The 15,854-nt window shown below is 41.0% G+C and overlaps 1 protein-coding gene across 2 annotated transcripts in view; it reads right to left on the bottom strand.

The window, feature by feature from the left end:
• Positions 1-15,854, bottom strand: part of PCOLCE2 (procollagen C-endopeptidase enhancer 2) — a 74,126-nt gene that overhangs the window by 43,629 nt on the left and 14,643 nt on the right. The gene's annotated exons all lie outside the window — the stretch shown is intronic.

Below are 15,854 nucleotides of genomic sequence, written 5' to 3'. Positions count from 1 at the left end.
TGAAACAAAAAGCCCTTCCCTTCTGGGATAAGAGAAATCAGAGTAAAGAAGTAAGCACATTTAAAACAGAACAGATGTATATGTGAGCATCCAATGTTCTCTTAAATGAGTAAAAGACAGGCTTTACATGGTAGCATTAAATTGCTACGAGAGAACTAAAATTGTTTTTAATCCAATTCTTATATTAAAAAGTATGTGCATAGTTTACAATATAAAAGTATGTCCATAGTTTTTAACAGCAATGGGAAATAAGTCCTTGCACTCTTCCTGCCCCTGATAGCCACTCCTCAGAAGCAACCGGTGTAATTCTTTCAGACATTTTGCGTGAAATTTATTTCCTTGTTGCTTAATATATTATATGCGTATGCTGCTACTTCTTGACTTAGCCCTTTTAAACTTTACCTCTTTGCTTCCTGTTATTCCCCCTATTCCTCTGTCAAAAATTCTGGTTAAATCCGTATTCAAGATTTTCATGACTATAGCCACATGAATATTAAATATTTCACTGCTGGGCTAATTTTTTTTTTTCATTTTTCCTAGCGCTAATAATTGCCTTTTTATTGCTGTTGTTGTTTTGTTTTGTTTGAGATAGAGTTTTGCCCTTGTTGCCCAGGCTGGAGTGTAATGTCGCAATCTCGGCTCACTGCAACCTCCGCCTCCCAGGCTCAAGCTATTCTCCTGCCTCAGCCCCCCGCAAGTAGCTGGGATTACAGGCGCCCACCACCATGCCCAGCTAATTTTGTACTTTTAGTAGAGACAAGGTTTCACCATGTTGGTCAGGCTGGTCTCAAACTCCTGACCTCAACTGATCTGCCTGTCTCGGCCTCCCAAAGTGCTGGGATTATAGGTGTGAGCCACCACCCCCGGCCCATGCCTTGTTCTTTAAGTTAGCTTAGTTTTCTATGTGCCTATCACTAAAACCCCTCTCAATACTGGCCAGGCACCAGTATTCTATCAGTTCCATTCTCTTCTTGGAAACACCCATTCTGGAGCTCTCCTTCCTCCTGCCCACCCTCTATCCAGTCTTGACTGCCCACTCTCAAGGCCTGCAGCACAGCTGTGGGCTGGGACTTCGCTTCTTCACCAATTCAGGAACCCCCATTCCCAGGGCTTCTATGTCATTTTCCTTGCTTGTTTTATTCCCTCATTTTTCTGGAGATCATCCTCCTTTAATTTTCTTACCAAGGAGGTACAGAGATTAAAAGTTTAAGATAGTACACCCCTGAAAATGTCTTTATTCTGTACTCAACACTTGTCTGCCAGTTCGGCAAGGTACAGAATTGTAGCTTTAAATGGTTTTCTCAGAACTCTAAAGGCTTTGTTCCACTGCCTTCTAGCTTCCAGCAATAGGCTGATGCTGTTCTTTCCCCTTCTATGTGACTGTCCTCCCCTGCAGAGACTTGTAGGATTTTTGTGAGCGAATTTAACAAAGATATACCTTGGTGTTTATCTTTCTTCATTCATTTGTGCTGAGTGCTATTTCTTTGATAATTCCCTCCTCTCCAAATTCCCTGTTCTTTCTTTCTAGAACTCTCGTTAGTCAGACTTGGACTTCCCTGACAGGATTCTCTAATTTTCTTATCTTTTCTCTTCAATATTCTACCTCTTATTTTGTTCTACCTGCTGTGTCAAGTTTATCTCCCAGCCCTAATACTATTTTTTTCATTTCTATTATCAAGTTTTTAATTTCCAACAGCGTTTTTCTTGTTGTTTCCTTTGTTTTCAGTATCCTGCTTCGATTTCATGTGCATAGTGTCTTTTCACATCTCCCTGAGGATGACAATGATCATTATTTTGACATTTTCTTCTGCTCTGCGTGTCTCTGTTTCCTTGGAGTTTCTGTTTCCCTCAGTTTGGGCTCTGCCTTTTCACGTAAGAGGCTTTCCTCAAATGTCCAGTAATCCTCAACTGGCTGTTCATATTCAGAACTGAGGTGAGGCTGACTGGAAGCTCTGTGGCAGGGCTTGTCACCAGTGTGATGGGGACGAGCTGGCTTTTTCCTTGGGCCTCCCAAATGTCAGTATCTGGATAGAGGTCCTTTCTCAAGGGCTGTTCGTTTTCTCTAAGATTGTTCAGTGCCTCGCCTGAGGCGTAAAGACCTTGCTGCAGCTTTCATGGGAGGAGCAGGAGGAGAGGTGGGGCCGGGGGTCTCACCATTCTAGTACACAGACTGTAATTACCCTGTTTTTAGTGCCACACCTGGGCCTGACCTCTTCTGCTAGGCTTGCAGTTCTGAAGCCCAGAACCCCTGTGGTCCCCAGAGCATACTCCCTGCCAGGCTGGAGGGAGAAGGTGGGGAGGTGGAAGAGAGACAGCACCCTTGCTGCTTGAGGTGGAGGAGGGAACCTGTAGGGTTAACCGCTCTTACGGAGGCCTTCAAACAGAACTCCAACTTCTAACCTCATCTGCCCTCCTGCCTTCCAAGAAACCAGGTGCCTCCAGCTCCAGAGCCTTTCTAGAATTCTGTGGCACAAATCGGCTGTTTCCTACTGACACCTCCCATCTCGTCTGGCAGGGGAGTGTTCGTTCTCTCTCTTCTGTTAATTCAGTCACCACTGACCATCTGCTTTCTTATCTTCCAAAATCTTGTTGGTATCTCTCATGTACTATTAATTCTGTTCCAATTCCATTTGTCTTATGAGTTTAAACTTTTCAATTCCCTCACTGTAATTTTGGTGGGAAGATAAATACTTAAATAAATGCTTAAATACATAAACAAATGCTTAATTCATCATGTTTCACGAGAAGTCACTGAGGTGATTTTTATTAGGACGTAGTAAGAATGACAGATGCTGTATTTGTAGGTTATCTAGAAGACAATGTCATATATAAGATTATAAAATAATGTATAAGAGTATATTTTTAAAATGGAAGCCAGATCTGTTAAGCACCTATCAAATATCCAGAGAACTCCAAAGGACTGAAAGACAGCTATACTACCATCTGTAATGGCTTTATACTATTCTAATGTACACTTGCACCATAATTGATACAAGAAATCTCAAATTTTTCTAAATTTAGCATGTTCCCAAATTTTTATTAATATAAATAATGCTATTATAAACATAATTATAAAAATATTCTTGTGCTTAAGAGAATATTTTTATAGGATAAATTCCTAGAAATGGACCTGCTAAATCAAGGAGCTGGGCATTTTAGATGATTACAGAATATCCCCCAAGAAAAGTTGTATTAGTTCCCATTTTTCACACCTTCTCCTATGCTGGATGCCTATCAATACTTATCAGTCTGGCAGGCAAAAAAAAAAAAAAAAAGACACCATTGTTGTTTTAATTTCACAGCAGGCTTTTGCATGGGAAAGCTTGGTTCACTTAATGTGGCAGAGGCCAGATGTCTGACAGCAGGTAAAAAACAAAAAACATTGAAGATAGCTTCAGGGTTTCAAGCCCTGCAGGTACCATCCACAATACAAAGGCAGTAAGGAGGAGAGAAAGGTTTTATGTTGTTTTGCTTTAGAGAGAAGTAGGGCAGAGGGACAGAGGGTGTCATAAGTTTGCTTTTGAACATGTAAGGTTAAGATATTTGAGCTGAATGTTGCAATATCATAAGGCAGTTAGAATGATGGTTTCAGGGGAAAAACATTTCAAAAGGTTCAGTTCTCTCAGGAAAGAGGACATTTGATCAGATAGATGGGACATGGAAAAACTTTTACAAGAGAAAACAACGTCTGAGGCCACAGACGACTGTCTTACTCTAGCCAGATGGCTCACAAATGTGTAGCCTCAAATAGCGCGTAAGAGAGGAAGAGGGTGTGGGAAGGGCTCAGAGGTGCCAGAAGCAACAACCCGAGGGCACATCCTTGGGATGGTGGTTAGGAGCATCAACAGAGGAGGCATTTTCATTATTTCCACACCCGTGTGCCCAAGCCTCCCAACAACCTAGCTAACTTTGCTTATAAATTATTTTCAAACTAACTAAATTCTTTTCCACTCAGACTCCTCCAAACACAAAGCTTTTTTAAAAATGTAAATGAAATTAAAAACAAAACAAAAGAGGATAAACCAGCATGCTATTTAAGAAAAACCTCACGATTCCCGGAGGAGAGTTTAGTCAGCAGAAGAAAAGACAGTGAATCATTTTGCTCAGATGGTGTGGCATTTAAATTAAATGTTCTGTGACAACGACACATTTAAGAAAAAAAATCATAAAAAGAAGACACTAGTAGACAAGGAAAAGAAGACTGGGGAGCATCCCAGAAAGAATTTACTAGTCCAGACTGCGTGAAACTGGCACAGATGGCTTGAAAGTTATGGCAGGGTGGGGGTAATTACGTTCAAACATGCCTGATACTTCCTGCATGGCGACCTGGCACACTGCAAAGCTTAGGGTTATTCATAAAATGAGAATACCCAAGTTTCACCAAGCACCTTTTCCTCAAAGCCCTCAGCTGTCTGAAGAGATGGCTGATGTTGATCAGAAGCACTTATGCTGTGGTTTTTCAATTCAAGGAGAAGCTGATTCTTAAAATTGAGAGTCTTCAAATGCCATATAGCGCAGTTCTGCTTTTATCATTTCCCACCTGGCCACAAGTTTCAGGCCAGGGTCCTGATAGTTCCTTGATATTTCAGACCCAATTCAGGTCCGAGTTTTTCAATCATAAAACACTTTTTTCCTTAAAAAAACAAAACAACACAACTTTATCGAGGTATGATTTACAAACCATACTAACCCACTCATTTTAAAGTGTACATTTCAACGATTCTTAGAAAATGTATGGAGTTGTGCAATCACCACTACAATCCAATTTCAGAATATTTCCATCACTCCAAAAAGATTTCTCACGCCCATCTGCAGTCACTGCTTATTCCCACCCACAGCCTCAAGCAAGCACTGATCTACTTCCTGTCTCTATAGACTTGCCTTTTCTGGACATTAATATGAATGGAATCAAACAGTATGTGGTCTATTGCATCTGGCTTCTTTCACTTAGCATAGTGTCTCTGAGGTCCATGTTGTAGCATGAATTAGTACTGCACACCTTTTATGGCTGAATAATATTCCATTGTATGAATATGCCACATATTTATCCATTTACCCTGTTGATGGGTATTTGAAATGTGTCTACTTTTGGCTGTTATTAACAATGCTTCCATAAACATCTTTGTACAAGTCTTTATGTGGATGTATTTTCATTTCTCCTGCACCTAAAAGTACAACTGCTGGGTCATATGGTAAATGTTTAACTTTAAAAGAAACTGTTTTCCGAAGTGGCTGTACTATTTTACATTCCTACCAGCAGTGTATGAGAGTTTCAACTTCTTCACATCCTCAACAACACTTGTTATTCTCTGTGTGTTTTTTTTTTTTCATCCTAATGGGTATGATAGTAGCTTATTGTGGTTTTGATTGCATTTCTCTAATGACTAATGATGTTGAGCATCTTTCATGTGCTTACTGGCCATTTATATATCTTCTCTGGTGAAATGTCTATTCAAATCTTTTGCCTGTTTTTTTTTTTAAATTGTCAACCCTAAAGTACTTTTAAAATACAAATAGAAAAGCATCAAAATTTAACTTGTAATAAAGATGAACATCTGAGTCATACTGCAAAATCTGGCTTCATACATCCATTTCATGCCAAGAGTGAGAGCAAGAAACCCCTTATAAGCTTGTTTAATGAAGTTACCCTATACAAAATAAGTGAGTTGACAACAACATCTCTAAAAGAATGCATTGGCTAGGAACATTGGTTTCTCACTTTAATTTCTGGATCAGCCATAATTTCTACAGAATATAAAAAGAAACAACATCCTGTGAAGGATGGAGGGCCTCTCACTGCTTTTTAGAGGATAATATGAAAGAGCAAAAATTAAAACACATGAAGTTTTAGAAATAACTACAAATACAGATATTATGTAGTCAGCATGCTCATTATATAAATATGTCAACAAAATCAATGTATGGAGAACTTGGAATAATTTGTGAGACTGGATAGGAAGAAAGGAAATGTAGATACAGTCTTTTAATCTAAGGCTTATTTTTCTCTTTTTAAAAAAGTAGTTCACTTAATATGTTGTTAAGTATCACCATAATAACGATGTCTAAAAGACTCCCTGTAAGCAAGAGAAAAATAGTCAGGATAGGCAAATGGATCAATGGAGTAGAAGAGAGTCCAGAAATAGACCCACACATATAATCTTTGGCAAAGGTGTCAATGCTCTTCAATAAGTGTGATGGTTGATTTGTATGTGTCAACTTACTGGGCTAAGGAATGTCAAGGTAGTTGATAAAACATGATTTCTGGGAGTGTGTATGAAGGTTTCCCTGGAAGAGACTAGCATTTGAATCAGTAGACTGAGTAAAGCAGATCCATTCTCAACAGTGTGGGTGCACATCTCCAATCTGTTGAGGGCCCAAGTAGAACAAAAAGGTAGAGGAAGGGCAAATTCTCTCTCTTCTTCCTTGAGCTGGGACATCCATTTTCTCCTGCCCTCGGATATCAGAGCTCCTGGCTCTCAGGCCTTGGGACTCCAGGACTTACAGAGGCCCTCCTGGTTCTCAGGTCTCTGAACTTGGACTGAATTACACCACCAGTTTCCCTGGTTCACCAGCTTGCAGAAAGCAGACGGCGGGACTTCTCAGCCTCTATAATTACATGAGCCAATTCCCATAATCAATCAATCAATAATAAACAAAATATTTTGACTGTTTCTCTGGAGTATCTTGACTAATATAATGGGTACAAGAACAGTCTTTTCAGCAAAAAATGTTGAAAAATATGAATCATAACCCCATCTCACACCATACATAAATTAATTTGAGATGAATCACAGACATAAATGTAAAAGCTAAAATTATAAGCTTCTACAAAAAACACAGATATATTACAGGAGTTATTAAGAAATTATTTTAGGCAGCTAGAATGGGTAAAAGAGTCTTCAGTAAGGCTTTTTCTTTTAATAAAAAAGCAGTCCCCAAAACATTTCTTTTCTAACAGAAAATGGCCTGAAAAACCAGACCTGCAAGCACTGATAAGCAAGCAGGCTTGCGTATGTAAATGCAGGCAGCTAAGAACCAGGTCCACCCAACAGGGCAGTTCCCACTCCCTTTTCTTTGTTGCCCTGTGTGCGGGTATCATCGTGGCCAGACAGGTAGAGGCCACGTGTACAGGTATCTTGGCAACAAGCCAGGTAGAAGCCACATTTGCATAATAAAAGGTTAGAGTGGGAGGGCCAGTTTTTTCAAGGGCTATGTGAATGACACGCCTGGTCAAACCAATCCCCTGGGCCCTATGCAAATCAGACGCTGCCTCCATGAGCCTCCCAGTATAACTGACTGTTTTCCACCACACGTGGGGGTTAGTCCTCCCTCTGTAGAGGGAGCTGTTCTCTTCTTTCTTGCCTATTAAACCTTCTGCTCCTTAATCCACTCCACGAGTGTGTCCATGTCGCTAATTTTCTTGGTGCAAGATAAAGGACCCTGGGTGTTTCCCCAGACAAGAGAGCCGTATCAGAAGAATATCTTTGCAATTTTGGGTAGCAAGAAAGTAGTAACTGCAAGAGTTAAAAACTACTAAATTGGATTTCAAGTGTTTTAATTTCTGCTCATCAAAAGTAACTGTTAATGAGTAGATAAACCACAGATGGAAAAAAAATTTGCAATACATGTACCTGACAAACTTGTATTCGGAATAAAGAATTACAACTTCATGATAAAAGACAACCCAATAAAAAACATGGACATAAGACTTAAGGTACACTTCACAAAGACCAATACGCACATGAAAAAAGAGTTCAATCTTATTAGCCATCAAGGAAATGGACGACTAAAATCACAACGTGATATGACTAGAATTTTGCCCACCAGAATAGCTAAAACTAGAAAGACTGATGATACCAAATATCAGAATATGGGGCAAATAGAACTTCTAACCACTGCCAATGGGAGTGCAAAATGGTTAACCCCTTTGGAAACTGGTCTGGCAGTTTCTCATATAGTAAAGCATATACCTACATATATAAATAAATTAGAAATATCAGTGGTTAGTTTGGTAGCTTTCCAAAGGAGCTAGGGCAGAATTGTGGAGGATTGTGACTTCGTCTTGGTTTCAGCTAAGTATCTGAGATGTCTGAGAAAACTGAAGCAGAATGTAAAACTCAGAAATGAAATGGTTATAAACTCTTCCGAAATGAATATGTTACTTGAGGATAAGGCAAGGAACAGGAGGAAACAATAATTCTTTTGTTTCTCCCATAAAGGCCATTCGATTTTTAAAATAATCAAATATTTGTTAAATACCTACTATGTGTCAGGTCATGTGCAGGGCTCTAAGGAAAGGATAAAGGTAACTGTGGCTTCTGCTCTCAAGGAAAACACTGTCTAGGATAGTGTTCAAACTTTTGGCCTCCAAGGACCACTTGATACTGGTAATATACACAGTCCATTGTAAACCAAAAATAAAATTCTAAGCCCACAACCAACTGAATGGACCCCTCCTCTTGGCCAAGAGCATTCCAAAGCTAACCTGAAAAACTAGTTCAGCCATGATGGCAAGGGGTGTTAGATATAAGTTCTAAATTTCTCTTCAAAGAATCAATATGTCAGTATGTTCAATTCTTTACCTTCTACTTTTAAACTTAACTTCCTCGTAAAGCAGCCTTTTGGGATCACCTGCTCCACCCTAACTCATTCTGATCACCTGCTCCACCCTAACTCATTCAGATTACCTGCTCCACCCTAACTCATTCTGATCACCTGCTCCACCCCAACTCATTCAGATTACCTGCTACCTGCTCCGCCCTGACTCATTCTCTACCTTGCATAACCATTTTTTTCCCCTGCCAAAGCACTCACACCGTCACTCTCTTTAAATTAGCAGATCAGAATTAGCTTAGCCTGTGCGGTCTAACCCTAGCCAATACAGGAACAACACAGCAGCAGGGGCCACGTGCGTCAGGGATAAGAACCTCTTCCCCTCCCTTGTCCAAGTGTGCGCTCACCATTGCTCTATCTGTAAGGGCGCACTCTTCTATAGACGTAACTTGCCTTGCTGAGAATTAAAAGAAAATTTTATATTCGAACGCTATTTCTTTTGCGGCACCGAAACTTTATATATAACGGGGGTCAGACATACCTCATTATACCCTCCTCCCGTTGGAATCCAGGCACAGGTGACCAGCATTAATATTAAAACAGAGGCCGGGCGCGGTGGCTCACGCTTGTAATCCCAGCACTTTGGGAGGCCGAGGCGGGCGGATCACGAGGTCAGGAGATCGAGACCACGGTGAAACCCCGTCTCTACCAAAAATACAAAAAAATTAGCCGGGCGTGGTGGCGGGCGCCTGTAGTCCCAGCTACTCGGAGAGGCTGAGGCAGGAGAATGGCGTGAACCCAGGAGGCGGAGCTTGCAGTGAGCTGAGATCGCGCCACTGCACTCCAGCCTGGGTGACAGAGCAAGACTCCGTCTCAAAAAAAAAAAAAAAAAAAAATTAAAACAGAGACTTTGGCCGGATGCGGTGGCTCACGCCTGTAATCCCAGCACTTTGGGAGGCTGAGGGAGGTGGATCACGAGGTCAGGAGATTGAGACCATCCTGGCTAACACGGTGAAACCCCGTCTCTACTAAAAATACAAAAAATTAGCCGGGCGTGGTGGCGGGCGCCTGTAGTCCCAGCTACTCGGGAGGCTGAGGCAGGAGAATGGCGTGAACTCGGGAGGCGGAGCTTGCAGTGAGCCGAGATCACACCACTGCACTCCAGCCTGGGCGACAGAGTGAGACTGTCACAAAAAAAAAAAAAAAACAGAGACCTTAAGACTGACAAAACAGACTCTTTGTAGCAATAAGATATCAACATGATAGACAGCAGGTCCTGAAAGAAATCAAAGTATTTTACCCCAAAATATATTTCTTTCATATATTTTGAAATGGCCTTGCAAAGCTGTCTGGTGGGGGAAATCTACATTCTGTAGAGAATCTCCTTCCCTTTCCAGATCTTCTCCCTGATCCAGGAGAGAATTAACTAAGAGTCTGGCACCTTTTGAAATCTGATAAAAAACAGTCTATCCTCTCTGAAGACTGTTATCTGGAGACTTCATCTGCATGATAAAAACCTTGGTCTCAACAACCCTTTATCTTAATCAGACACTTCTTTCTATTGATTCCAGGTCTTTAGATAATAATTTAACTCTTTCAGCCAACTGCCAATTAGAAAAATCTTTGAATCCACATATGGCCTAGAAGCCCCCGCACTTCAAGTTTTCCCACCTTTCTGGACGGAACCAATGTACACCTTACATGTAATGATTGATGCCTTATGTCTCCCTAAAATGCATAAAACCAAGCTGTGGCCCAATCACCTGGGACACATGTTCTCAGGGCCTCCTGGGCCTGTGGCATGGGTCATAGTCCTATTTGGTTCAGAATAAATCTCTTCAAATATTTTACAGAGATTTACTCTTTTTGTCAACACCATCAATAGTAGGCCTGTTTTTAAAAAATAAAAATTAACCATACTATCTTAATACTACTTTCACATGAATGAGGGATAATTTTAACATACGTCAATCTGTTAGGTAATTATCACAAAGGCAGTCACTTTTTTGTTCTGTCTCTGTAAGTTAGAAGATCCTAACTCAAAATAACAGGCCGTCAATGGTGGCGGCAAGTGCTTGCTAGCTTCATCAGATGGTTCTGGATAGTCAAATCAAATGAGGACCCAGAAGCAACAGAGTGATTCTTCATTACAAACTCCAGTATTACGTAAAATGTTAGGTTGACGGATAGATCACACTCAAGATCTAAAAAGTGGACTGTTTAAATCTGGGCAAAAGCAATGAATGTGCCCCTGATTCTACCTCTGACAGCACTTAGCTCTAGAAAGTATTTTTCATGTTTTGCTGCAGTATCTGGGTAGGGTTTTGTGCAATAATAAATTTTTTTTTTTTTTTTTTTTTTTTTTGAGACGGAGTCTCGCTCTTTCACCCAGGCTGGAGTGCAGTGGTGCGATCTTGGCTCACTGCAGGCTCCGCCCCCCAGGGTTCACGCCATTCTCCTGCCTCAGCCTCCCTTGTAGCTGGGACTACAGGCGCCTGCCGCCTCGCCCAGCTAATTTTTTGTATTTTTAGTAGAGACGGGGTTTCACCGTGTTAGCCAGGATGGTCTCGATCTCCTGACCTCGTGATCCACCCGCCTCAGCCTCCCAAAGTGCTGGGATTACAGGCGTGAGCCACTGCGCCCGGCCTGTGCAATAATAAATTACTGATTTCTCTGAAGAGTGAAGAAAAACATCAAAAGTTGGGAAGACTCCAAACTCTCAGCAACCAAGCCCTTTGACCACAGTTCAACCTCAACAGATTCTGATGTTTTATTTTCAATGTAAAATCATGGCATTTTGGTTCGGAATAATAGGCTCAGGCTAGGCAAGAAATAGGATTTATTCCTGTGATACGCCAGAGCAAGCCATTTGAAACAGAATAAGTGTCTTTATTGCCATTATCAGTGAATGAGGCAATTTTATTTTTTTATTTTTATTTTTTTACTATATACTGTTCTTCTTCTCAAAACCTAAGTCATGAGCAGCTTTATCTTCAGCAGCCAGCACACCTACACATAGTTGGATACAGCTACCCAGCTCCTTGAACTGCATGCTTTAAAGACATGGACTTGCCATTTGATGTTTCCAATTTTTGTTACATCCTAAAGTACTGGTCCAAGAAGCAAACTGTTACCTGCTCCCTGTTCTCCCTGATGGTAAAGTCATATTTGGAACAGCAATCTGCTGTGACACCATCACTTGGGATCTAATGTATAGCTGAGCTTAACATGTCGAAGACAGACCCCCGGCCTCCCCTGCCAAAGCTGCTCCATCTCTGTCTTCCCTGTACAGTTGATTGCATCTTCATCCTTCCAGTTTGCTTTGAGGTCATTCTTGACTCCTCTTTTTTCTCTTATACCCCTCATCTTGTCCATTAATAATTTTTATTGGCTCTGTTTTAAAATATATCCAGAAAACGGACCATTCCCTCACCATCTTCATGGTTCCCATGCTGGCCCAAGCCCTCATTATCTCTCATCTGAATTACAACAAAAGGCTCCCAGCTGCTCTCCCTTCGTCCATTCTTGCACCCCATGATCTGTTCTCAGCACTGTATTCAGGATGATCCCTTTAAATCACAGCCACCTTATGGCACTCCTCTGCTTAAAACCCTGCAGTGTGTTTTAGTGGCTGTGGCTCTTAGATGGTTTCATTTTATGGGTCAACTTGGCTAGACTATAGTAAGTGCTTATTCAATCAACAGTAATCTAGGTATTGCTGTGAAGGTGTTTTGTAGATGTGGTTAACATCTACAATCAGTTCACCTTAAGAGATTATCCTCGATAATGTGGGTGGCCCTCATCCAATCAGTTGGAAGGCCTTAAGAACAAAACTGAGGTTTCCCTGAGGAAGAAGAAATTCTGTCTCAAGACTTACAGCGGTATCTTCTCACTGGGAGTTTTCAGCCTGCTGACTTGCACCACAAATTTCAGACTGGCTACTCCCTAATCCCACAATCACATAAACAAATTCCTTGAAATAAAGCTCTTTATATGTCTATATAGCTGTGTGTATAGATATTCAATATACATATGTACCTGTATTAATATATACGTACATACTTCTATATACGTATACATATACATTTATATATCTACATCTCCTATTGGTTCTACTTCTGGAGAACCCTGATACAGCCTCCCTGTGCCAAACATTGTCCATTTGCCCCTCCAGATCCACCCTCCTCCCATCTTCACCCTACTCTTCTTGGGTGGTTGACCTAAATGAATGCATCAACAATTGTCTTCCAGTTGCTTTTGGCCATGGGAAGCCCCAACAGGATACTGAAAACAGGGAGGAGAGTCCGGTCAGGGCATTTACTTTCCTGTCTCTTTCTCTGTGAGGTCACCTTGTGCTGACTCCTGGCTTCTAGTACCAACACCCTCCACATCTCCTTTAGGGACTAGAAGCGGTGGCAGCCTGTCTGCCACTTTCTCTGTGTTACTGTACTATCCTTTGTAGCTTGCCTACTCTTTCTGGATAGTCCCTTTGTAAATAACCCCCCTTGAATCACTGTATTTTGACTGTGCTATTTTCTACGGGGGCCCTTACTGATAGGCTTTCCATTTCACTCACAATGGCCCACTGGGCTCTTCAGGATCTACCCCACTTCCTCCTCAACCACCTCAGATTCTACAGCCTCCTGCTTGTTCATCCCATAGGCCTCTTTGCTGCTCCTAGAACATCCCAGGCATGTAAAGCTTCTCAAGGGCAAGAGTCTCTGTTTGGCTCACTGATAATATCCTATGTGCCTAGAACAGTCCATGCTAAGTAAATATTTGTTGTATAAATCGAATAAAATAATCTCATTGATCCCCATTCCAACATCCTTCCTTGTTGCATCCATAACAGGTGTTCCACCTTCTGTCCTCATATAGCTCACCAAATAACCCCTAAGGGAAAAAAAATCTTGCCTCCTGTTACATGGCTCCACATCACAAAGCTACAATGCCCGTTTCCCTCACATATTTACTCCAGGGTGATTGAATACATATCTTGGGCCAAGTGTGAAAATCACAATTTAGCCAGAGCCAAGTATCATCACCAAAAGGATAAGATTTACTATTAATTTATCCTCAGAATATATAAAGAATTTCCCCAAAAAAAGTGCTTTTATTTTCCCCCAAAAGATATATGGTCTAAATGGAAAGAAATACTGAAAACTTAAATACATACCAAAGGTGATTTTATTTAATGTTATAAATGTTAGTTCAATATTCAATTCTATAAATGTTAGAATTATGATATAACCTCATCTCTATCATTCAACCTTATATTACTTACATTTTCATAAGCACATGTTGACTCTAAAAGAAAATGTTGGCGGGGCGCAGTGGCTCACACCTGTTATCCAAGCACTTTGGGAGGCTGAGGCAGGGGGATCACCCTGAGGTCAGGAGTTCAAGACCAGCCTGGCCAACACGGTGAAACTCCGTCTCTACTAAAAATACAAAAATTAGCCAAGTGTGGTGGCAGGCGCCTGTAATCCCAGCTATTCAGGAGGCTGAGGCAGGAAAATCACTTGAACCCCAGAGGCAGAGGTTGCAGTGAGACAAGATCGCACCATTGCACTCTAGCCTGGGCAACTAGAGCGAAACTCCAACTCAAAAAAAAAAAAGAAAAAGAAAAAAATTTTTTTAAGTTAACTACCTATATAATATACTCTCTTAATTCATATTAAGTGTTAATCTATTTCCTTATTTGATGATTTGCAAGTTCAACCCAAAATGGTTTTACACATATAATTAACAAAGTTACCACTAAAATTGCAGCATTATACTCTTTCATCTACAAGAAGCATAATACATATTTATATTTCAACTGACTAGTGGAATGTAAATAGAGAAAGCACATAGGAGCTTCAGTTAATGATGTATCTGGAATGTTCACCTATACTGGAAAGTGAGTATTCAGAAACCAACAATAAATCCAAATGGCCTGCTGCTTTGTTCATGTCACCGATGTTGGTCCACTGACTGACTGACAGTCACTCAATACAATCATGTGGTGAGAGATAATGACACACTTGGGGTTGGAATGCAGCTACAGACACAGCAGGGGAGGACACAGGAAGAGAACATCTTTTTCAAATGTAGAATTCTGCAGAGTACAAAAACTTAGAATTCTGATATGGTTTGGCTCTGGGTCCCCACCCAAATCTCATCTCAAATTGTAATCCTTACACATGTTGCAGGAGGAGCCTGGATCATGAGGGAGGTGACTGGATCGTGGGGGCGGTTCCCCCATGCTGTTGTCGTGAAAGTGAATGAGTTCTCATGAGAGCTGATGGTTTGGTTTTATTTTATTTTATTTGAGACAGAGTCTCACTCTGTTGCCAGGCTGGAGTGCAGTGGCACAATCTTGGCTCCCTGCAACCTCCACCTCCCGGGTTCAAGCAATTCTCCTGCCTCAGCCTCCTGAGTAGTTAGGACTACAGGCGCATGCCACCACACCCAGCTAATTTTTGTATTTTTAGTAGAGATGGGGTTTCACCATGTTAGCCAGGATGGTCTTGATCTTCTGACCTCGTGATCTGCCTGCCTTGGCCTCCCAAAGTGTTGAGATTAAAGGCGTGAGCCACTGCACCTGACCGAGCTGATGGTTTTAAATGTGGCACACCCCCCTCACTCTCTGCTACGATGTAAGACGTGCCTTGTTTCCCCTTCACCTTCCACCATTATTGTAGGTTTCCTGACGCCTTCCCAGCCATGCAGAACTGTGAGTCAATTAAAACTCTTTTCTTTATAAATTACTCAGTCTTGGGTAGTTTTTTATAGCAGTGTGAAAATGAACTAATACATCTCCTTTTTCCAGAAATCTTTGGAAACAAGTTGATACTTTTCTTCAGAGATTTATCATTTCTATGCTGTTCTGCCCAGAAGCAGGTGGATGGAGCTATGAATTGATTAATCAATTCATTCTTTCACTCACCTACTACTGCATGTGTCAACCACTATGTTAGCTACCAGGAAAAAGGCCTTGTCCTTAAGAGATTTATAGTTTAGTAGGGAAGGCAGATTAATAAACATGATTATAATACAGGGCGATCAGTGCTATAATAAAGATGTCCCGAATGCTATGGGAACACAGAGGAAGTGGACATCCGGTGTGAACTAGGGTACACAGAGGTAGTTAGGAAGACTGTCTGATAATTCCCTTCTGACTTCATAATTCTGTTACTTCTATTCTAAGAAATATAGTTTTATTTACAGATGTATATAGTTGAGATTGATAGGGAATAATAAAATGATATATGCACAGCTAAGATTTATAGGAACAAATTTTCATATATCTAAGATTT

This window comes from Symphalangus syndactylus, chromosome 10 (assembly GCF_028878055.3).
Source record: "Symphalangus syndactylus isolate Jambi chromosome 10, NHGRI_mSymSyn1-v2.1_pri, whole genome shotgun sequence".
NCBI classification, from domain to species: Eukaryota; Metazoa; Chordata; class Mammalia; order Primates; family Hylobatidae; genus Symphalangus; species Symphalangus syndactylus.
Note: the sequence above shows the minus strand (reverse complement) of the source record. Positions and strands in the feature narration are given on the sequence as shown.